Source organism: Arachis hypogaea, chromosome 1 (genome assembly GCF_003086295.3).
Source record: "Arachis hypogaea cultivar Tifrunner chromosome 1, arahy.Tifrunner.gnm2.J5K5, whole genome shotgun sequence".
NCBI classification, from domain to species: Eukaryota; Viridiplantae; Streptophyta; class Magnoliopsida; order Fabales; family Fabaceae; genus Arachis; species Arachis hypogaea.
In genome coordinates this window covers 57,684,334-57,710,344 of record NC_092036.1, presented here as the reverse complement: position 1 = coordinate 57,710,344, position 26,011 = coordinate 57,684,334, and the positions used below count along the sequence as shown (strand labels likewise).

At 39.3% G+C, this 26,011-nt stretch overlaps 1 non-coding gene across 1 annotated transcript; it reads left to right on the top strand.

Moving 5' to 3' along the window:
• Nucleotides 1–2,085: 2,085 nt before the first annotated feature.
• LOC112712605 (small nucleolar RNA R71) lies at nucleotides 2,086–2,188 on the top strand. Its single transcript, XR_003157836.1, has one exon. It is a non-coding gene; the product is annotated as a small nucleolar RNA R71 (small nucleolar RNA).
• The last annotated feature ends 23,823 nt before the right edge of the window (nucleotides 2,189–26,011 follow it).

Sequence of the window (26,011 nt, the reverse complement as noted above, 5' to 3'; positions counted from 1 at the left end):
AAAGCATGTTTCTGGCGTTGAACGCCAGTTTCATGCTTGTTACTGGCGTTCAGCGCCAGCTTTTCTCCTCTAGGCACATTCCTGGCGTTCAGCGCCAGGATGTTGCTTATTTCTGGCGTTCAGCGCCAGAATGGTGCTCTGTTCTGGCGTTGAACGCCGGCCAGATGCATCTTACTGCGTTGAACGCCAGCCTGTGCGTCCTCCAGGGTGAAAATTTTTTTCTTCTGTTTTTGACTCTGTTTTTATTTTTTTTTTATTTTTTCGTGACTCCTCATGATCATGTACCTAATAAAACACAAAATAACAATAAAATAAAATTAGATAATTAAAATTGGGTTGCCTCCCAACAAGCGCTTCTTTAATGTCAATAGCTTGACAGTGGCTCTCATGGAGCCACAAGGTGATCAGGTCAATGTTAGTGTAGTCCCAACACCAAACTTAAAGTTTGGATATGGGGTCTTAACACCAAACTTAGAGTTTGGTTGTGGCCTCACAACACCAAACTTAGAGTTTGACTGTGTGGGCTCTTCTTGACTCTGAACTGAGAGAAGCTCTCATGCTTACTCTCTTTTGTCACAGAGGGATGGCCATGTGCCTTAAACACAAGGTAGTCCCCATTCAATTGAAGGACTAACTCACCTCTATTGACATCTATCACAGCCCCTGCTGTGGCTAGGAAAGGTCTTCCAAGGATGATGCAATCATCCTCTTCCTTCCTAGTGTCTAAGATTATGAAATCAGCAGGGATGTAAAGGCCTTCAACCTTTACTAACACGTCCTCTACTATTCCATAAGCTTGTCTCAAGGACTTGTCTGCCAATTGTAATGAGAACAAGGTAGGTTGTACCTCAATGATCCCCAGCTTCTCCATTATAGAGAGTGGCATAAGATTTATCCCTGACCCCAGATCACATAGAGCTTTTTCAAAGCTCATGGTACCTATGGTACAAGGTATTAAGAACTTGCCAGGATCTTATTTCTTTTGAGGTAGAGTTTTCTGAATCCAAGTATCTAGTTCACTAATGAGCAAGGGAGGTTCACTTTCCCAAGTCTCATTACCAAACAACTTGGCATTCAGCTTCATGATAGCTCCTAAATATTGAGCAACTTGCTCTCCAGTCACAGCTTCATCCTCTTCAGAGGATGAATAGTCTTCAGAGCTCATGAATGGCAGAAGGAGGTTTAATGGAATCTCTATGGTCTCTATATAAGCCTCGGATTCCTTTGGATCCTTAATAGGAAACTCCTTCTTGCTCGAGGGACGTCCCAGGAGGTCTTCCTCACTAGGATTTTCGTCCTCCTTCTCCCTTGTGTATTCGGCCATATTGACTAAATCAATGGCCTTGCACTCTCCTTTTGGATTCTCTTCTGTATTACTTGGGAGAATACTGGGAGGAGTTTCAATGACTTTCTTACTCAGCTGGCCCACTTGTGCCTCCAAATTTCTAATGGAGGATCTTGTTTTATTCATGAAACTGAAAGTGGCCTTTGATAGATCAGAGACTATATTGGCTAAATTAGAAGTGTTTTGTTCAGAATTCTCTGTCTGTTGCTGAGAAGATGATGGATATGGCTTGCTATTGCTCAGCCTATTGCGTCCACCATTGTTAAAGCCTTGTTGAGGCTTTTGTTGATCCTTCCAGGAGAAATTTGGATGATTTCTCCATGATGGGTTATAGGTGTTTCCATATGGTTCACCCATGTAATTAACCTCTGCCATGGCAGGGTTCTCAGGATCATAAGCTTCTTCAGAAGCTGCCTCTCTAGTACTGTTGGATGCATGTTGCAATTCATTCAGATTTTGAGAGATCATGTTGACCTGTTGAGTCAACACTTTGTTCTGAGCCAATATGGCATTCAGAGCATCAATTTCAAGAACTCTTTCTTCTGAGGTATCCCATTATTCACAGAATTCCTCTCAGAGGTATACATGAACTGGTTGTTTGCAACCATGTCAATGAGTTCTTGAGCCTCTTCAGGCGTTTTCTTCAGGTGAATAGATCCACCTGCAGAATGGTCCAATGACATTTTCAAAATTCAGAGAGACCATAATAGAATATATATAATAGGGTCCATTCTGAAAACATGTCAGATGGACATCTTTTGGTCAACTCTTGTATCTTTCCCAAGCTTCATAGAGGGATTCACCATCCTTTTGTTTGAAGGTTTGAACATCCACTCTCAGCTTGCTCAGCTTTTGAGGAGGAAAGAATTTATCTAAGAAGGCAGTGACCAGCTTATCCCAGGAGTCCAGGCTATCCTTAGGTTGTGAATCCAACCATATTCTAGCTCTGTCTCTTACAGCAAAAGGGAAAAGCATGAGTCTGTAGACTTCAGGATCAACTCCATTCGTCTTTACAGTCTCACAGATCTGCAAGAACTCAGTTAAAAACTGATAAGTATCTTCAGATGGAAGTCCATAAAACTTGCAGTTTTGTTGCATTAAGGCAACTAGCTGAGGTTTCAGCTCAAAGTTATTGGCTCCAATGGCAGGAATGGAGATGCTTCTTCCATCAAACTTGGACGTTGGCTTTGTGAAGTCACCAAGCATTCTCCTTGCATTATTATTATTATTTTCGGCTGCCATCTCCTTCTCTTGTTCGAAAATTTCTGAAAGGTTATTTCTGGATTGTTGTAATTTAGCTTCTCTTAATTTTCTCTTCAGAGACCTTTCAGGTTCTGGATCAATTTCAACAAGAGTACCTTTTTCCCTGTTCTTGCTCATATGAAAGAGAAGAAAACAAGAAAAGAAAGAGGAATCCTCTATGTCACAGTATAGAGATTCCTTTCTGTTAGTAGACAGAGAAAGGGGGAAGAATCCAAATACAAGGGATATAAGAAGTTTGGATTCTTAGATGAAGAGAGGTGAAGAGAAGTGTTAGTAATTAATTAATTAAATAGAATAAGAGAAGAGAGGGAAATTTCGAAAATAATTTTTTGAAAAAAGGGTTAGTAATTTTCGAAAATTAAATATAAGATAAGATTAAAATTAAAATTGAAAACAAAAAAAGAATTTTTGAAAAAGAGAGAGGTATTTTCGAAAATTAGAGAGGGATAGGAAGTTAGTTGGTTTTGAAAAAGATAAGAAACAAACAAAAAGTTAGTTAGTTGATTGAAAAAGATTTTGAAATTAAAATTTAAAAAGATAAGAAGATAGGGGTTAGATAAGATATTTTGAAATCAAATTTTGAAAAAGATAAAATTTTTGAAAAAGATAAGATAAAAAGATAAGATTTTTAAGAAAAAGATATTTTGAAAAAGATTTAATTTTTAAAATTACTTAACTAACAAGAAACTACAAGATAAGATTCTAGAACTTAAAGATTGAACCTTTCTTAACAAGAAAGTAACAAACTTCAAATTTTTGAATCAATCACATTACTTGTTAGCTAATTTTCGAAAATTTGATATAAAGATAAGAAAAAGATTTTGAAAATAATTTGAAAAATATTTTTGAATTTTTCAAAAATTAAAAAAAATGAAAAAGATATATTTTTTTTTTTGAAAAAGATTTTGAAAAGATAAGATTTTAAAAATTGAAATTTTGACTTGACTTGTAAGAAACAACTAATTTTAAAAATTTTTGACCAAGTCAACCCAAAATTTCGAAAATTTGGAGGGAAATAAGGAAAAGATATTTTTTTTATTTTTGAATTTTTTATTGATGAGAGAGAAAAACAACAAAAATACTCAATGCATGAAATTTTTAGTTCAAAACAATGAATGCATGCAAGAATGCTATGAATGTCAAGATGAACACCAAGAACACTTTGAAGATCATGATGAACATCAAGAACATAATTTTGAAAAATTTTTGATGCAAAGAAAACATGCAAGACACCAAACTTAGAGATCTTTAATGCATGGACTCTAACAAACAAAAAATGCATATGAAAAACAACAAACAACACAAAACAAGAAAACATCAAGATCAAACAAGAGGAGTTATCAAGAACAACTTGAAGATCATGAAGAACACTAAGAATGCATGGGATTTTCGAAAAAATGCAAGAAAAATTTTAAAAGCATGCAATTGACACCAAACTTAAAAATTGACTCAAGACTCAAACAAGAAACACAAAATATTTTTGATTTTTTTTATGATTTTCTAATTTTTTTTTGTATTTTTATTAATTTTTTTCGAAAATAAAGTTTAGAAAAACGAAAAAGAAAAGAAAAATTTTGAAAAAGATTTTTGAAAAAAAAATTACCTAATCTGAGCAACAAGATGAACCGTCAGTTGTCCATACTCAAACAATCCCCGGCAACGGCGCCAAAAACTGGTGGACGAAATTGTGATTCAATTGTTATTCCATTTTGCAAAATTCATTGCTTTTCATTCCCTGGTAATGGCGCCAAAAACATGATGCCAATACCATAGTTCACAACTCCGTTCAACTTAACCAGCAAGTGTACTAGGTCATCCAAGTAATACCTTACGTGAGTAAGGGTCGATCCCACAGAGATTGTTGGTATGAAGCAGCTATGGTCACCTTGTAAATCTCAGTTAGGCGGATTAAATAGTTTTGGGTTTGAAAATTAATAAATAAATAGAAAATAAAAGGGGTAGAAATACTTATGTAAATTAATAGTGGGAATTTCAGATAAGTGTATGGAGATGATGTGCTCCTCTTGAATCTCTACTTTCCTATTACAGTCATCCAATCCTTCCTACTCCTTTCCATGGCAAGCTGTATGTAGGGCATCACCGTTGTCAATGGCTACATCCCATCCTCTCAGTGAAAACGTTCCTATGCTCTGTCACAGCACGGCTAATCATCTGTCGGTTCTCAATCAGGTTGGAATAGAATCCCTTGATTCTTTTGCGCTTGTCATCACGCCCAGCCTTCAGGAGTTTGAAGCTCGTCACAGTCATTCAATCCCAGAATCCTACTCGGAATACCACAGACAAGGTTTAGACTTTCCGGATCCTCATGAATGCCGCCATCTATCTAGCTTATACCACGAAGATTCTGTTGGGGAATCTAAGAGATATGCGCCCGGCCTAAGGTAGAACGGGAGTGGTTGTCAGTCACGCGCGTTCATAGGTGAGAATGATGATGAGTGTCACGGATCATCACATTCATCAAAGTTAAGTGTAACGTATATCTTGGAATAAGAATAGAAGAGAATTGAATAGAAAGTAATGATAATTGTATTGAAACTTGAGGTACAGCAGAGCTCCACACCCTTAATCTATGGTGTGCAGAAACTCCACTGTTGAAAATACATAAGTAAAAGGTTTAGGCATGGCCGAATGGCCAGCCCCCTGAATGTGATCAATAGCCTCCTAAGATGAAGAATAAAACAAAACTGAGACCAAAGATGTCTAATACAATAGTAACTTATCCTATTTATACTAGACTTAGCTACTAGGGTTTACATGAGTAAGTATTTGATGCATAAATCCACTTCCGGGGCCCACTTGGTGTATGCTTGGGCTGAGCTTGATCTATCCACGAGTTGAGGCTTTTCTTGGAGTTGAACTCCGAGTTATGACGTGTTTTGGGCGTTCAACTCCGGATCATGACGTTTTTCTGGCGTTTAACTCCAGACAGCAGCATGTACTTGGCGTTTAACGCCAAGTTACATCGTCAATTTCCGAACAAAGTATGAACTATTATATATTGCTGGAAAGCTCTGGATGTCTACTTTCCAACGCCGTTGAGAGCGCGTCATTTGGAGTTCTGTAGCTCCAGAAAATCCATTTTGAGTGCTGGGAGGTCAGATTCCAACAGCATCAGCAGTCCTTTTGTCAGCCTTTTTCAGAGTTTTGCTCAAGTCCCTCAATTTCAGCCAGAATTTACCTGAAATCACAGAAAAACACACAAACTCATAGTAAGGTCCAGAAATGTGAATTTAACATAAAAACTAATGAAAACATCCCTAAAAGTAGCTCAAACGTACTAAAAACTACCTAAAAACAATGCCAAAAAGCGTATAAATTATCCGCTCATCATAGTGGTTTGGGCGTTAAACGCCAGGATGGCACAAGAGGGAAGATTTGTTTTTAATGCAAATTTTTTTCAAGTTTTCAAAGTTTTCCAAAATCAAATCTTTTTCAAATCATATCTTTTCAATCAAATCTTTTTCAAAATCAATTTCTTTCCATTTTCAAAGATACTTGCTATCAATTAATGATTTGATTCAACATTTCAAGTATGTTGTCTTTTCTGTTGAGAAAGGTCTAATGTTTGGATCATATCCTTTCTTGATAGCCAAGTCATTAATTTTCAAAATCAAATCTTTTTAAAATGCTTTTCAAATCATATCTTCTCAATCACATCTTTTTAAAGCCAATCATATCTTCTTAACCACATCTTTTTCAAAATAGTTTTCAATCAAATCTTTTTGATTTCTAAATTTCAAATTCTTTTTCAAAAATCACTTGATTTCTTTCCCACTTTTATTTTCGAAAATCAATTAGTGTTTTTCAAAATGTTTTCAAAATCAGTTACTTAATTTTCGAATACTACTTCCCTTCTTCTCACATCCTTCTATTTATGGACTAACACTATTCCTTAATGCACAATTCGAACTCCATCTCTCTTGATAAGTTCGAATTTTCTACCTCTGCCTTCTATTTTTCTTTTCCTTTGACACCTCAAGGAATCTCTATACTGTGACATAGAGGATTCCACATTTTCTTGTTCTCTTCTCTTTCTTATGAGCAGGAGCAAGGACAAAAGCATTCTTGTTGAGGCTGATCCTGAACCTGAAAAGACCTTGAAGCGAAAGCTAAGAGAAGCCAAGGCACAACTCTCTGTAGAGGACCTTACAGAAATCTTCAAAGAGGAAGAACCCATGGCAGCCGAAAACAACAACAATGCCAACAATGCAAGGAAAGTGCTGGGTGACTTTACTGCACCTACTCCCGACTTCTATGGGAGAAGCATCGCTATCCCTGCCATTGGAGCAAACAACTTTGAGCTTAAGCCTCAATTAGTTTCTCTAATGCAACAGAATTGCAAGTTCCATGGACTTCCATTGGAAGATCCTCATCAGTTCTTAGCTGAATTCTTGCAAATCTGTGACACTGTCAAGACTAATGGGGTTGACCCTAAGGTCTACAGACTTATGCTATTCCCTTTTGCTGTAAGAGACAAAGCTAGGACATGGTTGGACTCACAACCTAAAGAAAGCCTGAACTCTTGGGAAAAGCTAGTCAATGCCTTCTTGGCAAAGTTCTTTCCACCTCAAAAATTGAGTAAGCTTAGAGTGGAAGTCCAAACCTTCAGACAGAAGGAAGGAGAATCCCTCTACGAAGCTTGGGAAAGATACAAACAATTAATCAAAAAGTGTCCCTCTGACATGCTTTCTGAATGGAGCATCAAAGGTATTTTCTATGATGGTCTCTCTGAACTATCCAAGATGTCTTTGGATAGCTCTGCTGGAGGATCTCTTCATCTGAAGAAGACGCCTACAGAAGCTCAAGAACTAATTGAAATGATTGCAAATAACCAATTCATGTACACTTCTGAAAGGAATCCTGTGAACAATGGGACTAGTCAGAAGAAAGGAGTTCTTGAGATCGACACTCTGAATGCCATATTGGCTCAGAATAAAATATTGACTCAACAAGTCAATATGATTTCTCAAAGTCTGTCTAGAATGCAAAATGCACCAGGTAGTACTAAGGAAGCTTCATCTGAGGAAGAAGCTTATGATCCTGAGAACCCTTCAATGGAAGAGGTGAATTACATGGGAGAACCCTATGGAAACACCTATAATCCTTCATGGAGAAATCATCCAAATTTCTCATGGAAGGATCAACAGAGACCTCAACAAGGTTTCAATAACAATAATGGTGGAAGAAATAGGTTTAGCAATAGCAAGCCTTTTCCATCATCTTCTCAGCAACAGACAGAGAGTTCTAAGCAGAACACCTCTGACTTAGCAACCACGGTCTCTGATCTAATCAAAACCACTCAAAGTTTCATGACTGAAACAAGGTCCTCCATTAGAAACTTGGAGGCACAAGTGGGTCAGCTGAGCAAGAAAATTACTGAACTCCCTCCTAGTACTCTTCCAAGCAATACAGAAGAAAATCCAAAAGGAGTGTGCAAAGCCATCAACATGACCGAATTTGGAGAGGAGGAAGAGGCAGTGAACGCCACTGAGGAATACCTCAATGGACGTCCACTGGCCTCCAATGAGTTCCCCAATGAGGAACCATGGGAATCTGAGGCTCAAAATGAGACCATAGAGATTCCATTGGACTTACTTCTGCCATTCATGAGCTCTGATGAGTATTCTTCCTCTGAAGAGGATGAGTATGTCACTGAAGAGCAAGTTGCTAAATACCTTGGAGCAATCATGAAGCTAAATGACAAGTTATTTGGTAATGAGACTTGGGAGGATGAACCCCCTTTGCTCACCAAAGAATTAGATGACTTGTCTAGGCAGAAATTACCTCAAAAGAGACAGGATCCTGGGAAGTTTTCAATACCTTGTACCATAGGCACCATGACCTTCAAGAAGGCCTTGTGTGACCTAGGGTCAAGTGTAAACCTCATGCCTCTCTCTGTAATGGAGAAGCTAGGGATCTTTGAGGTGCAAGCTGCAAAAATCTCACTAGAGATGGCAGACAACTCAAGAAAACAAGCTTATGGACTTGTAGAGGATGTTCTGGTAAAGGTTGAAGACCATTACATCCCTGCTGATTTCATAGTCCTTGAGACTGGGAAGTGCATGGATGAATCCATCATCCTTGGCAGACCCTTCCTAGCCACAGCAAAGGCTGTGATTGATGTTGATAGAGGAGAATTGATCATTCAAGTGAATGAAGAATCCTTTGTGTTTAAGGCTCAAGGATATCCCCCTGTCACCATGGAGAGGAAGCATGAAGAGCTTCTCTCAAAACCAACAGAGCCCCACAGTCAAACTCTAAGTTGGTGTGGAGGCCACCAACCTAAGTTTGGTGTTCAAACTCTAAGTTTGGTGTTGGGAGGTTCCAACATTGCTCTGAGCACCTGTGAAGCTCCATGAGAGTCCTCTGTCAAGCTACTGACATTAAAGAAGCGCTTGTTGGGAGGCAACCCAATGTTATATTTTATCTATTTTCTTTTGTTATTTTATGTTTTTTGTAGGTTGATGATCATGAGAAGTCACAAAATCAATTGAAAAAGCAAAAACAGAAAGAAAAACAGGAAGAAAAATAGCACACCCTGGAGGAAGAACCTACTGGCGTTTAAACGCCAGCAAGGCTAGCAGATGGGCGTTTAACGCCCAGTCTGGCACCATTCTGGGCGTTTAACGCCAGAAAGGGGCACCAGACTGGCGTTAAACGCCAGAAAAGGGCAAGCACTTGGCGTTAAACGCCAGAAATGGGCACCAGCCCGGCGTTTAACGCCAGAATTGGCTCAAAACGCATTTTTGCATGACATTTGGTGCAGGGATGACTTTTCCTTGACACCTCAGGATCTATGGACCCCACAGGATCCCCACCTACCCTACCACTCTCTCTTTTCTTCACCCATTCACCAATCACCTCAACACCTCTTCCCCAAAAACCCTTCACCTATCAAATCCCATCTTTCTTTCACCACTCACATCCATCCTTCATAAAACCCCACCTACCTCACCCTTCAAATTCAAACCACTTTCCCTCCCAAACCCACCCATACATGACCGAACCATGAGCCCCCCCACTCCTATATAAACCCATCTTCACTCCTTCATCTTCACACAACCTAAACACCACTACTCCCCCTTTTTGGCCGAACACAAAGCCATTCCCTTCTTTCTCATTTCTTCTTCTTCTACTCTCTTCTTTCTTCTTTTGCTCGAGGACGAGCAAACCTTTTAAGTTTGGTGTGGTAAAAGCATTACTTTTTGTTTTTCCATAACCATTTATGGCATCTAAGGCCGGAGAAACCTCTAGAAAGAGGAAAGGGAAGGCAAACGCTTCTACCTCCGAGTCATGGGAGATGGAGAGATTCATCTCAAGGGTGCATTAAGACCACTTCTATGAAGTTGTGGCCTTGAAGAAGGTGATCCCCGAGGTCCCTTTTTCACTCAAAAAGAGTGAATATCCGGAGATCCGACATGAGATCCGAAGAAGAGGTTGGGAAGTTCTTACCAACCCCATTCAACAAGTCAGAATCTTAATGGTTCAAGAGTTCTATGCTAATACATGGATCACCAAGAACCATGATCAAAGTGTGAACCCGGATCCAAAGAATTGGGTTACTATGGTTCGGGGGAAATACTTGAATTTTAGTCTGGAAAATGTAAGGTTGGCATTCAACTTGCCCATGATGCAAGGAGATGAACATCCTTACACTAGAAGGGTCAACTTTGATCAAAGGTTGGACCAAGTCCTCACAGTCATATGTGAAGAGGGCGCCCAATGGAAGAGAGATTCAAGAGGGAAGCCGGTTCAATTGAGAAGGCATGACCTCAAGCCTGTGGCTAGGGGATGGTTGGAGTTCATCCAACGCTCAATCATTCCCACTAGCAACCGGTCCAAAGTTACTATAGACTGGGCTATCATGATTCATAGCATCATGATTGGAGAAGAAATAGAAGTTCATGAGGTTATAGCTCAAGAACTTTATAAGGTGGCGGACAAGTCCTCTACCTTGGTAAGGTTAGCCTTTCCTCATCTCATTTGTCACCTCTGCTATTCAGTTGGAGTTGACATAGAGGGAGACATCCCCATTGATGAGGACAAGCCCATCACTAAGAAGAGGATGGAGCAAACAAGAGACCCCTCTCATCATCAAATCCCTGAGATACCTCAAGGGATGCACTTTCCTCCACAAAACTATTGGGAGCAACTGAACACCTCCCTAGGAGAATTGAGTTCCAACATGGGACAACTAAGGGTGGAGCACCAAGAACACTCCGTCCTCCTCCATGAAATTAGAGAAGATCAAAGAATCATGAGAGAGGAACAACAAAGACAAGGAAGAGACATTGAGGAGCTCAAGCACTCCATAGGATCTTCAAGAGGAAGAACAAGCCGCCATCACTAAGGTGGACCCGTTCTTTAATTTCCTTGTTCTTTATTTTCCTGTTTTTCGAATTTTAGTGCTTATGTTTATCTGTGTTTGTGTCTTGTGATCATTAGTGTCTTAGTGTCTATGCCTAAAAGTTATGAATGTCCTATGAATCCATCACCTCTCTTGAATAAAAAATTATTCTTAATTAAAAAAGAAAAGAATTGCATGAATTTTGAATTTTATAACAGTTTAATTATTTTGATGTGGTGGCAATGCTTTTGTTTTCTGAATGTATGCTTAAACAGTGCATATGTCTTTTGAATTTGTGGTTCATGAATGTTGGCTCTTGAAAGAATGATGAAAAAGGAGACATGTTACTGAGGATCTGAAAAATCATCAGATTGATTCTTGAAGCAAGAAAAAGTAGTGATTCAAAAAAAAAATGAAAAAAAAAACAGAGAGAAAAAGAAAAAGAAAGAGAAAAAGAAAGAAATAAAGTTGTGATCCAAGGCAAAAAGAGTGTGCTTAAGAACCCTGGACACCTCTAATTGGGGACTCTAGCAAAGCTGAGTCACAATCTGAAAAGGTTCACCCAATTATGTGTCTGTGGCATGTATGTATCCGGTGGTAATACTGGAAGACAGAGTGCTTTGGGCCACAGCCAAGACTCAATAAGTAGCTGTGTTCAAGAATCATCATACTTAACTAGGAGAATCAATAACACTATCTGGATTCTGAGTTCCTAAAGAAGCCAATCATTCTGAATTTCAAAGGATAGAGTGAGATGCCAAAACTATTCAGAGGCAAAAAGCTAAAAGCCCCGCTCATCTAATTAATACTGATCTTCATAGATGTTTTTGGAATTTATTGCATATTCTCTTCTTTTTAACTTATTTGATTTTCAGTTGCTTGAGGACAAGCAACAATTTAAGTTTGGTGTTGTGATGAGCGGATAATTTGTACGCTTTTTGGCATTGTTTTTAGTATGTTTTTAGTAGGATTTAGTTAGTTTTTAGTATATTTTTATTAGTTTTTAGTTAAAATTCACTTTTCTGGACTTTACTATGAGTTTGTGTGTTTTTCTGTGATTTCAGGTATTTTCTGGCTGAAATTGAGGGACCTGAGCAAAAATCTGATTCAGAGACTGAAAAAGACTGTAGATGCTGTTGGATTCTGACCTCCCTGAACTCGAAGTGGATTTTCTGGAGCTACAGAAGCCCAATTGGCGCGCTCTCAACGGAGTTGGAAAGTAGACATTCTGGGCTTTCCAGCAATATATGATAGTCCATACTTTGCCCAAGATTTGATGGCCCAAACCGGCGTTCAAAGTCACCCTCAGAATTTCCAGCGTTAAACGCCGGAACTAGCACAAGAATGGGAGTTAAACGCCCAAACTGGCACAAAAGTTGGCGTTTAACTCCAAGAAGAGTCTCTACATGAAAATGCTTCAATGCTCAGCCCAAGCACACACCAAGTGGGCCCGGAAGTGGATTTTTATGTCAATTACTCATCTTTGTAAACCCTAGGCTACTAGTTCTCTATAAGTAGGACCTTTTACTATTGTATTATCATCTTCGGACATCTAGTTCTTAGATCATTGGGAGGCTGGCCTCACGGCCATGCCCAGACCTTGTTCTTATGTATTTTCAACGGTGGAGTTTCTACACACCATAGATTAAGGTGTGGAGCTCTGCTGTACCTCGAGTATTAATGCAATTACTATTATTCTTCTATTCAATTCAGCTTGTTCTTGTTCTAAGATATCACTTGTTCTTCAACTTGATGAATGTGATGATCCGTGACACTCATCATCATTCTCACCTATGAACGTGTGCCTGACAACCACTTCCGTTCTACCTTAGATTGGGTGGATATCTCTTGGATTCCTGATACACGACGCATGGTTGATCGCCTGACAACCGAGCGCTCGCTTGACAACCGAGCCAGCCATTCCGTGCGATCAGAGTCTTCGTGGTATAGGCTAGAACTGATGGCGGCACTCAAGAGAATCCGGAAGGTCTAACCTTGTCTGTGGTATTCTGAGTAGGATTCAATGATTGAATGACTGTGACGAGCTTCAAACTCCTGAGGGTTGGGCGTTAGTGACAGACGCAAAAGAATCACTGGATTCTATTCCGGCCTGATTGAGAACCGACAGATGGATAGCCGTGCCGTGACAGGGTGCGTTGAACATTTCCACTGAGAGGATGGGAGGTAGCCACTGACAACGGTGAAACCCTTGCATAAGCTTGCCATGGAAAGGAGTAAGAAGGATTGGATGAAGACAGTAGGAAAGCAGAGAGATGGAAGGGACCAAGCACCTTCATACGCTTATCTGAAATTCCCACCAATGAATTACATAAGTATCTCTATCTTTATCTTTATGTTTTATTCGTATATCACCCATACCCATTTGAGTTTGCCTGACTAAGATTTACAAGGTGACCATAGCTTGCTTCATACCAACAATCTCTGTGGGATCGACCCTTACTCGCGTAAGGTTTATTACTTGGACGACCCAGTACACTTGCTGGTTAGTTGTGCGAAGTTGTGTTTATGCCATGGTATTGAACACCAAGTTTTTGGATTCATTACCGGGGATTATTTGAGTTGTAGTGATCACAATTTCATCCACCAGCAACGTTAGTGGTCACGTTAAGACCACTAATGTTGGAGTTAACATGGGTACATAAGGGTGGAACGTTAGTGGAAAACGTGAATTCCACTAACGTTCTCGAACCCACAATGGCACTCAACGTTAACCTCACTAAATACCCAAGCCTAATTCATATTTCTCTACAAGCTGGGCCCACTAAAGATGAGAACTGCTTCAACTCAAGATCCAGAGCCCACATCCAAGACTTGAAGAACTCACTAGAAGATCAAGAGGAGTAGTATATATAGGAGTAGTTTGGAACTATAGAGAAGCTTGGCACTTTTGGGAACTACTCTCTGTATATTTACTTTTCTGCAGTTTTAGCATGGATTCTTCTTTTCTGCCATTTTTCATTTTTAGAGCTATGAACAACTAAACCCCTTTCATTGGGTTAGGGAGCTCTGTTGTAATTTGATGGATCAATTATAGTTTTCATTCTTCTTCTTCTTTCTTTTCTCTTGATCTTACTAGAAAGCTTTTGATCTTAATTCAATTGGTTAGTTTTCTTGGAAAAGAAACTCTCCACAATTGGATCTCCTTTGAGCCTTGGAAAAGGGATGAGGAGATCATGCTAGAAATGCTTTCTCATGTTGGACCAAATTGGGGTTTGGGCGGATATAGTGACATATAATCCTCCCAATACTTTGATTTGGAAATGCATGTGGTATAATCAGTGACCACACTTCATCTCTTCCCATGAGCAATTAAATCAAGGAATTGGGCAATTGTTCAAGCTCAGAGAGATTGGATTACCGAGGAATTGGGATCCAATCACTTAAGATTGCCAAGGAGATCAATGAATGCATTGATTGAGGAAGAGATGAGAATGAACTTAATCCGTAGAATGCAACATCTCTTGAACCCAATGATTACCCCATTTCTGATCTTATCCATTCTCTTTACTTTCTGCCATTTATTTTCATGTTCATTACCCAAAATCCCCATTTAAGATTCTGCACTTTATTTTCTATTATTTACTTTCCAGCCATTTAAATTTCTGTAAGTTCTCAATCTAATTTCTGTTTAGCTCAACTAGCATATTCTTCTAACTAAAGTTGCTTGACCAATCAATCCTTGTGGGATTCGACCTTACTCTATTGTGAGTTTTACTTGACAAAAATTCGGTATACTTGCCGAAAGGAAATTTGTTGAGAGATAAGTTTTCATGCATCAAGTTTATGGCGCCGTTGCTGGGGATTGATTTTGAATCAACAATGATTAAGTTTGAAGATCACTAGATTGAGCATTTTTCTTTTTGTGTATTTGATTCAGTCAATTTCTTTTAGTTTGTTTTAATTTCTTCCTTACCCCCTTCACCCTATTTATTTTTCGTTCTTTCTTTCCTTGATAATTACAATCCTGCTCACTAACCCACTAACTATTTGATAAATTGCATTACTCACACTAACAATTACTCTAACAAGAATAGTTTCTTCATTTTATCTCCTGTTGTGCAATCTATCTGTTGTATGACAGGGAGAAGAGAAGGAGTTTCAACATCCTTCGATTCAGAATCTGAAAGGACCCTTTGGAGACTAAGAAGGGAAGCAAGAGGGAAAAGAATTATTGGTGCTAAGGAAGAAGAGGAAGAGTACTTTGAACCCAACATGGAAGAGAATTTGGAGAACACTCATGAAGAAGAAGCTCACAACCATGCTAGAGAAGGCCATGCAAATCGTGCTGGGCAAGAAAGGAGAGTTCTAGGCTCCTATATAAATCCTAATCCAGGAAACTTTGGAAGTAGCATTCAGAAGTCCACCATACATGCCAACAATTTCGAACTAAAATCCCAGCTCATCACTCTTGTTCAAAACAATTGTTCATTTGGAGGATGTGCTCAAGAAGATCCCAATCAACATCTAACCACCTTCCTGAGAATTTGTGATACTGTGAAGGTTGCTCTTGTTCCCTTTTTCACTCAGGGACAAGGCATCCAAATGGCTTGAATCCATCCCAAAGGAGAGCTTAACAAATTGGGAAGATGTGTTGAACAATTTTTTGGCAAGATTTTACCCTCCTCAAAGGATCAACAGGTTGAGAACTGAGGTGCAAACTTTATGAAGCATGGGAGAGGTTCAAAGACCTAACAAGAAGATGCCCACCAGATATGTTCAATGAATGGGTTCAACTTCACATCTTCTATGAAGGACTTTCATATGAGTCAAAGAAGGCTGTGGATCATTCATCAGGAGGGTCTCTAAATAAGAAGAAAACCATTGAAGAAGCTATAGATGTCATTGAGACAGTTGCTGAGAATGACTACTTCTATGCCTCCGAAAGAAATAACACCAGAGGAGTAATGAGCTGAACCACATGGATGCATTGTTAGCTCAAAATAAGATGATCACCAAGCAGCTAGCAGATCTTACCAAAAAGGTGGAGGAGAACCAAGTTGCAGCAGCCATCACCTCATTGTCAGCAAAAAGAAGGAGTAAACATAGGAGAAGAAGGTGACTGGGAGCAAGCCAACTATGTTGGAAACTCACCTAGACAAGTCCATGATCTATACTCCAAAACCTACAACTCTTGATGGAGAAATCACCCTAACTTTGGATGGGGAAACCAACAAGACCAAGGGCAAGATCAGAGATGCCACAACCTCAACTCCAACAACAATGCAACTCATTAACACACCTCACAGAAATCCTACCAACATCCATTTAACCACCCTTCTCAACCACCTAATCTCAACCCACCATCATTAACAGATGATAGGCTCTCAAAGATTGAGGCTCTACTTGAAAACTTATGCAGAGAAGTCCAAGACAACAAAATGTTTAAGGAAGAAGTGCGATCCAATATCAAGAACCAAGGAGAAAACATCAAGAGATTGGAGTTCCAAGTAGGGTATCTATCTCAACAAATTCCCAAACCCACTGATGGATTCCCCAGTGATACAGAGAAGAATCCAAGAGGAGAAACAAAAAAAGTGAGATGGGAAGAATGCAAAATGATAACCACAAGTGATGAGGGGAGTATGAATGGAGTAGAACACCTCCAAAATAATCAAAAGGAAAGCCAGGAGGAAGGAAGCTATACAACTCAACCTACATCCAAGGAAGAGCTAAAGAAGAAGGAGGTATTGAACCCATACGCACCTTTTCCCCACAGGCTTAAAGGTGGTGTAGCAGGGAGAATGTATTCAAGGTTCCTTGATATATTTGCATCTCTTGATGTAAATATACCATTCATTAAAGCCCTCCAGCAAATGCCTTTCTACATCAAGTATATAAAGGAGCTACTAGCTAGAAAAAGTCCATTGAAGGGTGGACAAACAATAAAGATGAATAGGGATTACAGTGCTTTCATTCAACCAGGGCCACCAACAAAGAAGGATGATCCAGGGAGTTTCCACATTCCTTGTGCCATAGGAGAAACAATGATTGACAAAGGGCTTTGTGACTTGGGAGAAAGCATCAACTTAATGCCTCTCTCCCTCATGAAGAAGCTCCAAATCAATGAACTAACTCCTACTGATGTAATTATCAGATTGGCTGACAAAACTCAAAAACAAGCAATAGGAGTGGTTGAAAATGTGCTGGTGAAGGTCGGGAGCTACTATCTTCCCGCAGATTTTGTTGTTCTGGAAATGGATGAGAATCCTATTTACCACATCATTCTGGGAAGACCATTCCTAGCCACAGCTAGAGCACTCATAGATGTAGAGCGAGGAGAGCTAGTACTGAGAATACATGATGAGCAGCTCACTTTAAATGTTTTCAACCTCTCACAAGAAGCAAGTCAAGAAAACAAAAAATCAAGAGAAGAGCAGAATGTAGCACTGATGCAAGAAACAAGCAGTGAAGCACAAACAACACAACTGGAAATCCCATGGGTTGGAAAGCCACATATTCAAGAAGAACCACATTCAAGGGTGATCCAAAGGGAACCAGAACCACCTGAGTCATGCAGAGTCAACAACAAGGATCCCTTAGAGAAAGAATCTATAGAAAGCAAGAGAGCATCAAGAGATACAAAGAAGAAAGTACCCAGAAGATGGAGAAACAAGAAGACCCCTACAGAGGATTTCTCCCTAGGAGATGAACTTCTCAACAAATCCACTGGAGACAAACACTACTTGGGCAGCATGGTGGAGACCCCCAAACAGAAGTATAACCTCAACTAAGGAAAGAATCATCGAGCTAGCGACGCTAAAAAAGTGATTTGTTGGGAGGCAACCCAACCTGAGGTAATTCTCTTTTCATAAGTCTTTCAATAAAAATTTCAAGTTGGATTATCTATAGTGTGAGGAGCTAAGTTTGGTGTACACACCAAAAACAATTCAAGGATGAATATAGGGCTTTAAGTTTGGTGTTCCACCAAAACTCCAGCTGAAGAGTGCATTGCAACCCTTAGTGATGAAGCATTTCCTCTAGCAATTAGAGAACTTACTTGACAGAGGCTTAACCTCTAAGATATAGATTATCTTTTTAGCTCATGGTTATTTCTTAATAAAAAGTACACAAGGTTCTTACATGCATCCAATTTGTCAAGTAAGCAAAGAACTAAGTTTGGTGTTCACACACCAAGTTAAGTTCTGAAGCTCACAAGCACACATGCATGCTAACCCTTTTCCAAGTGCTTGGAGAACAAGCAACTTTCAATAGTGTTGCAGGAATTCAATCAATCTCAGGGAATGAGCATACCCCATCATCCAAGGAAACAGACAGGGATGCAAATATTAGGACGAGAATACCAAGGAAGATATCATGAGGTTGTTTCAAACCATCTCGAACAGCAAAACTCTAAGTGAAAAATGATTGAATAGAACCTGCATCTTTTACTTGTTCCTCTTTATTCACATCTAAATGTGCTAGCTTAATGTCTTGAGTGTTCACTTTCATCTTTCTTACTTGTATGCTTGTCTCTTTAAGTTAATCAAAAAGAAAATGTTATGAAAAAAACAAGAGTGGAGTTATTTTATGAAGTGCATTCTGAATGTTTGTGGTAGGATGATTAGTAAGCTAAGTTGGTTCACCAAATAAGGAAAGAAAGCAACTATCTATCCTGAGTCCTATGTTTGAGACACACCCTTTGAGACTAACTAAAGAATAAGATCCCAATAAGAAAAGAGGAAGAGCAATAAAAGTGAAAAAGAAAGAAACACAATAAGAAACAATGCTAGGCACCAAGGGTTTCAAAATTGAGGCATGTGTCTGTGGTGTTTATGTACAAGGGATATACTTGGATGAATAAGCTCTTAGGGGTGCCTTATCACTTGGTAACTTGGATTAACTAATCCGGGATTATCAGCTGAAAGTCCACCATCAAGAGTAACCTTTGCTACAGAACACTTAGTAACCCAAATAGGTGCTGGACACCAAGGTCTCAAGAAAGGAAAAATAACAAACCATGTACCTGTGGTGTGTATGTATGAGGGAAAGAGACTTGAGGAAGTAAGTCCTTAGTGGTGCCTTAACACCTAGCACCTTAAACCAACTGGTTTGGGAGTGTTGGCTGAAAGCTTATCATAAAGAGTCGCCCTCTTACAAAGCACTTAGCAAAAAGAAAAATAAACTTTGAAAAAAAATAAGGAAGGATCAATAAGAAAGAAATCTCAAAGGATGCAATCAAGAAAGTGACCAAGGAGTTGATAAAGGCTTGAAACCTAAAGGGGAGGAACTTAAGTTGCTATGCATGAAACCCCATAAACCAAGAATTCTACTTCTATTTTATCTTCTTGCTCTTTCATTTCATTCTTCTTATGCTTCAGTACTTGCTTAGGGACAACCAAGCTTTAAGTTTGGTGTTGTGATGCCAGGGCATCTAAGGCCAGTTTCACTGACCTTTTCTTTACTTTTTTAGGGTAGTTTCATGCATTTTCTTAATGAATAAGATAAGTTTTGGATGAAAATACACTCACACCTTGATTCAAGCAACTAGTGTGAACTTTGCATGATTTCATGAGAATTTTGCTAGAATTTCATGATAAATTGATGATGCATAATCTCATGACTTTGGCTAGAGCTTTGATGCACTTTAATTGTTTGATTCTAGGGCAAAGGAAGCAAGGAAGAACCACGTTAATATTCACGTTAACCTAGTTAACGTGAACACTAACGTGGAATGGTAAAAAGCTTACAACGTTAATGAGAAAAGTGATCACCAATAACACCTGCGAAGCCATCCATAGCTCACGTTACTTGCCACGTTAACTAAGTTAACGTGGTAGTTAACGTAGAAGCAAAAGGGAACTTCAACGTTAAAAGAAAACATGAACACCACTAACGTTGGAGAACTTGGCAATGATCCACGTTAAGAGTCACGTTAACTTAGTCAACGTGAACTCTAACGTGGAAGAGGAAAACAAAAGCCAACGTTAGTGACACCCACTTTTGTCACTAACGTTGGACCAACTAGCATTGCCTACGTTAACTTTCACGTTAAGACCATTAACGTGAAAGTTAACGTGGAGTTGAAATCAAAGAGCCAACGTTAGTGACACTTACTTTTGTCACTAACATTGGAAGATGGCATCACTACTACGTTAAGAGCCACGTTAACTTAGTTAACGTGAGTTCTAATGTAGAGAATTTGGGCATTTGGAGCGTTAGTGACAAAGGTAAGTGTCACTAACGCTCTCGAAGGTGAGACACACCCACGTTAAGAGTCACGTTAGCTACACTAACGTGAACTCTAACGTAGGAACAAAAGGCACCAAGCAACATTAATGGGAAAAGTGATTCCCAATAACGTTTGCGAAGGGGGTATAAGCCAACGTTATTGGGAAAAGTGAGTCCCAATAACGTTGGCCAAAAATTGAGAAGGCAACGTTAGTGGTCACGTTAAGACCACTAACGTTGAAGTTAACGTGGGTACATAAGGGTGGAACATTAGTAGAAAAAGTGAATGCCACTAACGTTCTCGAACCCACAATGGCACTCAACGTTAATCTCACTAAATACCTGATGAGCGGATAATTTGTACGCTTTTTGGCATTGTTTTTAGTATGTTTTTAGTATGATCTAGTTAGTTTTTAGTATATTTTTATTAGTTTTTAGTTTCACTTTTCTGGACTTTACTAGGAGTTTGTGTGTTTTTCTGTGATTTCAGGTATTTTCTGGCTGAAATTGAGGGACCTGAGCAAAAATCTAATTCAGAGACTAAAAAGGACTGCAGATGCTATTGGATTCTGACCTCCTTGCACTCGAAGTGGATTTTCTGGAGCTACAGAAGCCCAATTGGCGCGTTCTCAATGGCTTTGAAAAGTAGACATCCTGGGCTTTCCAGCAATATATGATAGTCCATACTTTGCCCGAGATTTGATGGCCCAAACCGGCGTTCAAAGTCACCTTCAGAATTCCCAGCGTTAAACGCCGGAACTGGCATAAGAATGGGAGTTAAACGCCCAAACTGGCACAAAAGCTGGCGTTTAACTCCAAGAAGAGTCTCTACACGAAAATGCTTCAATGCTCAGCCCAAGCACACACCAAGTGGGCCTGGAAGTGGATTTTTATGTCATTTACTTATCTCTGTAAACCCTAGGCTACTAGTTCTCTATATATAGGACCTTTTACTATTGTATTTTCATCTTTTGATCACTTTAGATCTTAGGATCAATCTTGGTTCTTCTGGTTCCCTCTCTGGGGCCGAAGCCAATGATCACACTATCACTTATGTATTTTTAATGGTGGAGTTTCTACACACCATAGATTAAGGTGTGGAGCTCTGCTGTACCTCGAGTATTAATGCAATTACTATTGTTCTTCTATTCAATTCCGCTTGTTCTTGTTCTAAGATATCACTTGTTCTTCAACTTGATGAATATGATGATCCGTGAAACTCATCATCATTCTCACCTATGAACGTGTGCCTGACAACCACCTCCGTTCTACCTTAGATTGGGTGGATATCTCTTGGATTCTTTAATCAGAATCTTCGTGGTATAAGCTAGAATTGATGGCGGCATTCAAGAGAATCCAGAAGGTCTAAACCTTGTCTGTGGTATTCTGAGTAGGATTCAATGATTGAATGACTGTGACGAGCTTCAAACTCGCGATTGTGGGGTGTTAGTGACAGACGCAAAAGAATCACTGGATTCTATTCCGACATGATCGAGAACCGACAGCTGGATAGCCGTGCCGTGACAGGGTGCGTTGAACATTTCCACTGAGAGGATGGGAGGTAGCCACTGACAACGGTGAAACCCTTGCATACAGCTTGCCATGGAAAGGAGTAAGAAGGATTGGATGAAGACAGTAGGAAAGCAGAGAGACGGAAGGGACCAAGCATCTTCATACGCTTATCTGAAATTCCCACCAATGAATCACATAAGTATCTCTATCTTTATCTTTATGTTTTATTCATCATTCATAACCATTTGAGTTTGCCTGACTAAGATTTACAAGGTGACCATAGCTTGCTTCATACCAACAATCTCTGTGGGATCGACCCTTACTCGCGTAAGGTTTATTACTTGGACGACCCAGTACACTTGCTGGTTAGTTGTGCGAAGTTGTGTTTATGCCATGGTATTGAACACCAAGTTTTTGGATTCATTACCGGGGATTATTTGAGTTGTGAAAAGTATTGATCACAATTTCGTGCACCAAGTTTTTGGCGCCGTTGTCGGGGATTGTTGAGTTTGGACAACTGACGGTTCATCTTGTTGCTTAGATTAGGTATTTTCTTTTAGAATTCTTAAGAATGAATTCTAGTGTTTCATGATGATCTGTTGAAGTCTGGCTGGTTGTGAAGCCATGTCTAATTCTATTGGACCGAGGTTTCAACTTATCATCATAAGAGCTTGTTGATTTCTATCAATCTTGCTGTTGGAGCAGTGATCTGCTAAGGCTTGGCTGGCCATTGGCCATGTCTAGTGTTTTGGACCGAAGCTTTCTTTGAAAGCTTGGCTGGCTATGAAGCCATGTCTAATTCCTGGACCGGAGTCTTAGACTAAACATTGCATGATTCCTGGAATTCTCACTAAGAATTTTGATATCTTTATTTTCTTTCTTTTTCCACTTAATTTTCGAAAAAAAACACAAAAAAATTACAAAATCATAAAATCCAAAAATTTCTTGTTTAAGTTTAGAGTCTCATTTTAAGTTTGGTGTCAATTTCATGCATTCATTCATGTGTCTTAAGGATCTTCAAGTAATTCTTGATGATTTTCTTGCTCTGACCTTTGAATTCTCTTGACTTGAGTGTTTTGTTGTGTTTCATATGCATTCTCATTTTGTTAGTGTCAGTAGTATACAAACTGCTAAGTTTGGTGTCTTGCATGCATTGTTATTTGATTTTAGTTGCATTTTGATTATTCCTCATTATAAAAAATCCAAAAATATTTTTTATTTGTGTCTTTTCAAGTCAATAATACAGAGAATTGAAGATTCAGAACATACAGCAGAGGAATTACACAGAAAAAGCTGGGCGTTCAAAACGCCCAGTGAAGAAAGGCAAACTGGCGTTTAAACGCCAGCCAGGGTGCCTGGCTGGGCGTTTAACGCCCAAAAGGGTAGTAGTTTGGGCGTTAAATGCCAGAATGTGCACCATTCTGGGCGTTTAACGCCAGGATGGCACAAGAAGGAAGATTTTGTTTTCAAATCAAATTTTTTTGTAGTTTTCAAAATCTTTTCAAAATCAAATCTTTTTCAAATCATATCTTTTCAATCAAATCTTTTTCAAAATCAATTTCTTTCCATTTTCAAAGATACTTGCTATCAATTAATGATTTGATTCAACATTTCAAGTATGTTGCCTTTTCTGTTGAGAAAGGTTTAATGTTTGAATCATATCTTTTCTTGTTAGCCAAGTCATTAATTTTTTAAAATCAAATCTTTTTAAAATATTTTTCAAATCATATCTTTTTAACCACATCTTTTTCAAAATTGTTTTCAATCAAATCTTCTTGATTTCTAATTTCAAAATCTTTTTCAAAAATCACTTTACTTTTTTCTCAATCTTGGTTTTCGAAAATCAATAAGTGTTTTTCAAAATGTTTTCAAAATCTTTTACTTAATTTTCGAAAATTACTTCCCATCTTCTCACATCCTTCTATTTATGGACTAGCACTATTCCTCAATGAACAATTCGAACTCCATCTCTCTTGATAAGTTCGAATTCTTCTACTTCTGCCTTCTATTTTTCTTTTCCTCTGACACCTCCAGGAATCTCTATACTGTGACATAGAGGATTCCATATTTTCTTGTTCTATTCTCTTTCATATGAGCAGGAGCAAAGACAAAAGCATTCTTGTTGAGGCTGACCCTGAACCTGAAAGGACCTTGAAGCGAAAGCTAAGAGAAGCTAAGGCACAACTCTCTGTAAAGGACCTAACAGAAATCATCAAAGAAGAAGAACCCATGGCAGCCGAAAACAACAACAATGCCAACAATGCAAGGAAGGTGCTGGGTGACTTTACTGCACCTACTCCCGACTTCTATGGGAGAAGCATCTCTATCCTGCATTAGCCATTGGCTTAGCTCATTAGTTTCTCTAATGCAACAGAATTGCAAGTTCCATGGACTTCCATTGGAAGATCCTCATCAGTTTTTAGCTGAGTTCTTGCAAATCTGTGACACTGTCAAGACTAATGGGGTTGACCCTGAGGTCTACAGACTTATGCTATTCCCTTTTGCTATAAGAGACAGAGCTAGGACATGGTTGGACTCACAACCTAAAGAAAGCCTGAACTCTAGGGAAAAGCTAGTCAATGCCTTCTTGGCAAAGTTCTTTCCACCTCAAAAATTGAGTAAGCTTAGAGTGGAAGTCCAAACCTTCAGAAAGAAGGAAGGAGAATCCCTCTATGAAGCTTGGGAAAGATACAAACAATTAATCAGAAAGTGTCCCTCTGATATGCTTTCTGAATGGAGCATCATAGGTATTTTCTATGATGGTCTCTCTGAACTGTCCAAGATGTCTTTGGATAGCTCTGCTGGAGGATCTCTTCATCTGAAGAAGACGCCTACAGAAGCTCAAGAACTAATTGAAATGGTTGCAAATAACCAATTCATGTACACTTCTGAAAGGAATCCTGTGAACAATGGGACTAATCAGAAGAAAGGAGTTCTTGAGATTGACACTCTGAATGCCATATTGGCTCAGAACAAAATATTGACTCAGCAAGTCAATATGATTTCTCAAAGTCTGTCTGGAATGCAAAATGCACCAGGTAGTACTAAGGAGGCTTCATCTGAGGAAGAAGCTTATGATCCTGAGAACCCTTCAATGGAAGAGGTGAATTACATGGGAGAACCCTATGGAAACACCTATAATCCTTCATGGAGAAATCATCCAAATTTCTCATGGAAGGATCAACAGAGACCTCAACAAGGTTTCAATAACAATAATGGTGGAAGAAATAGGTTTAGCAATAGCAAGCCTTTTCCATCATCTTCTCAGCAACAGATAGAGAGTTCTAAGCAGAACACCTCTGACTTAGCAACCATGGTCTCTGATCTAATCAAAACCACTCAAAGTTTCATGACTGAAACAAGGTCCTCCATTAGAAATTTGGAGGCACAAGTGGGTCAGCTGAGCAAGAAAATTACTGAACTCCCTCCTAGTACTCTTCCAAGCAATACAGAAGAAAATCCAAAAGGAGAGTGCAAAGCCATCAACATGGCCGAATTTGGAGAGGAGGAAGAGGCAGTGAACGCCACTGAGGAAGACCTCAATGGACGTCCACTGACCTCCAATAAGTTCCCCAATGAGGAACCATGGAAATCTGAGGCTCAAAATGAGACCATAGAGATTCCATTGGACTTACTTTTGCCATTCATGAGCTCTGATGAGTATTCTTCCTCTGAAGAGGATGAGTATGTCACTGAAGAGCAAGTTGCTAAATACCTTGGAGCAATCATGAAGCTAAATGACAAGTTATTTGGAAATGAGACTTGGGAGGATGAACCCCCTTTGCTCACCAAAGAACTGGATGACTTGTCTAGGCAGAAATTACCTCAAAAGAGACAGGATCCTGGGAAGTTTTCAATACCTTGTACCATAGGCACCATGACCTTCAAGAAGGCCTTGTGTGACCTAGGGTCAAGTGTAAACCTCATGCCTCTCTTTGTAATGGAGAAGCTAGGGATCTTTGAGGTGCAAGCTGCAAAAATCTCACTAGAGATGGCAGACAATTCAAGAAAACAAGCTCATGGACTTGTAGAGGATGTTCTAGTAAAAGTTGAAGACCATTACATCCCTGCTGATTTCATAGTCCTAGAGACTGGGAAGTGCATGGATGAATCCATCATCCTTGGCAGACCCTTCCTAGCCACAACAAAGGCTGTGATTGATGTTGATAGAGGAGAATTGATCATTCAAGTGAATGAAGAATTCTTTGTGTTTAAGGCTCAAGGATATCCCTCTGTCACCATGGAGAGGAAGCATGAAGAGCTTCTCTCAAAACAGAGTCAAACAGAGCCCCCACAGTCAAACTCTAAGTTTGGTGTTGGGAGGCCACAACCAA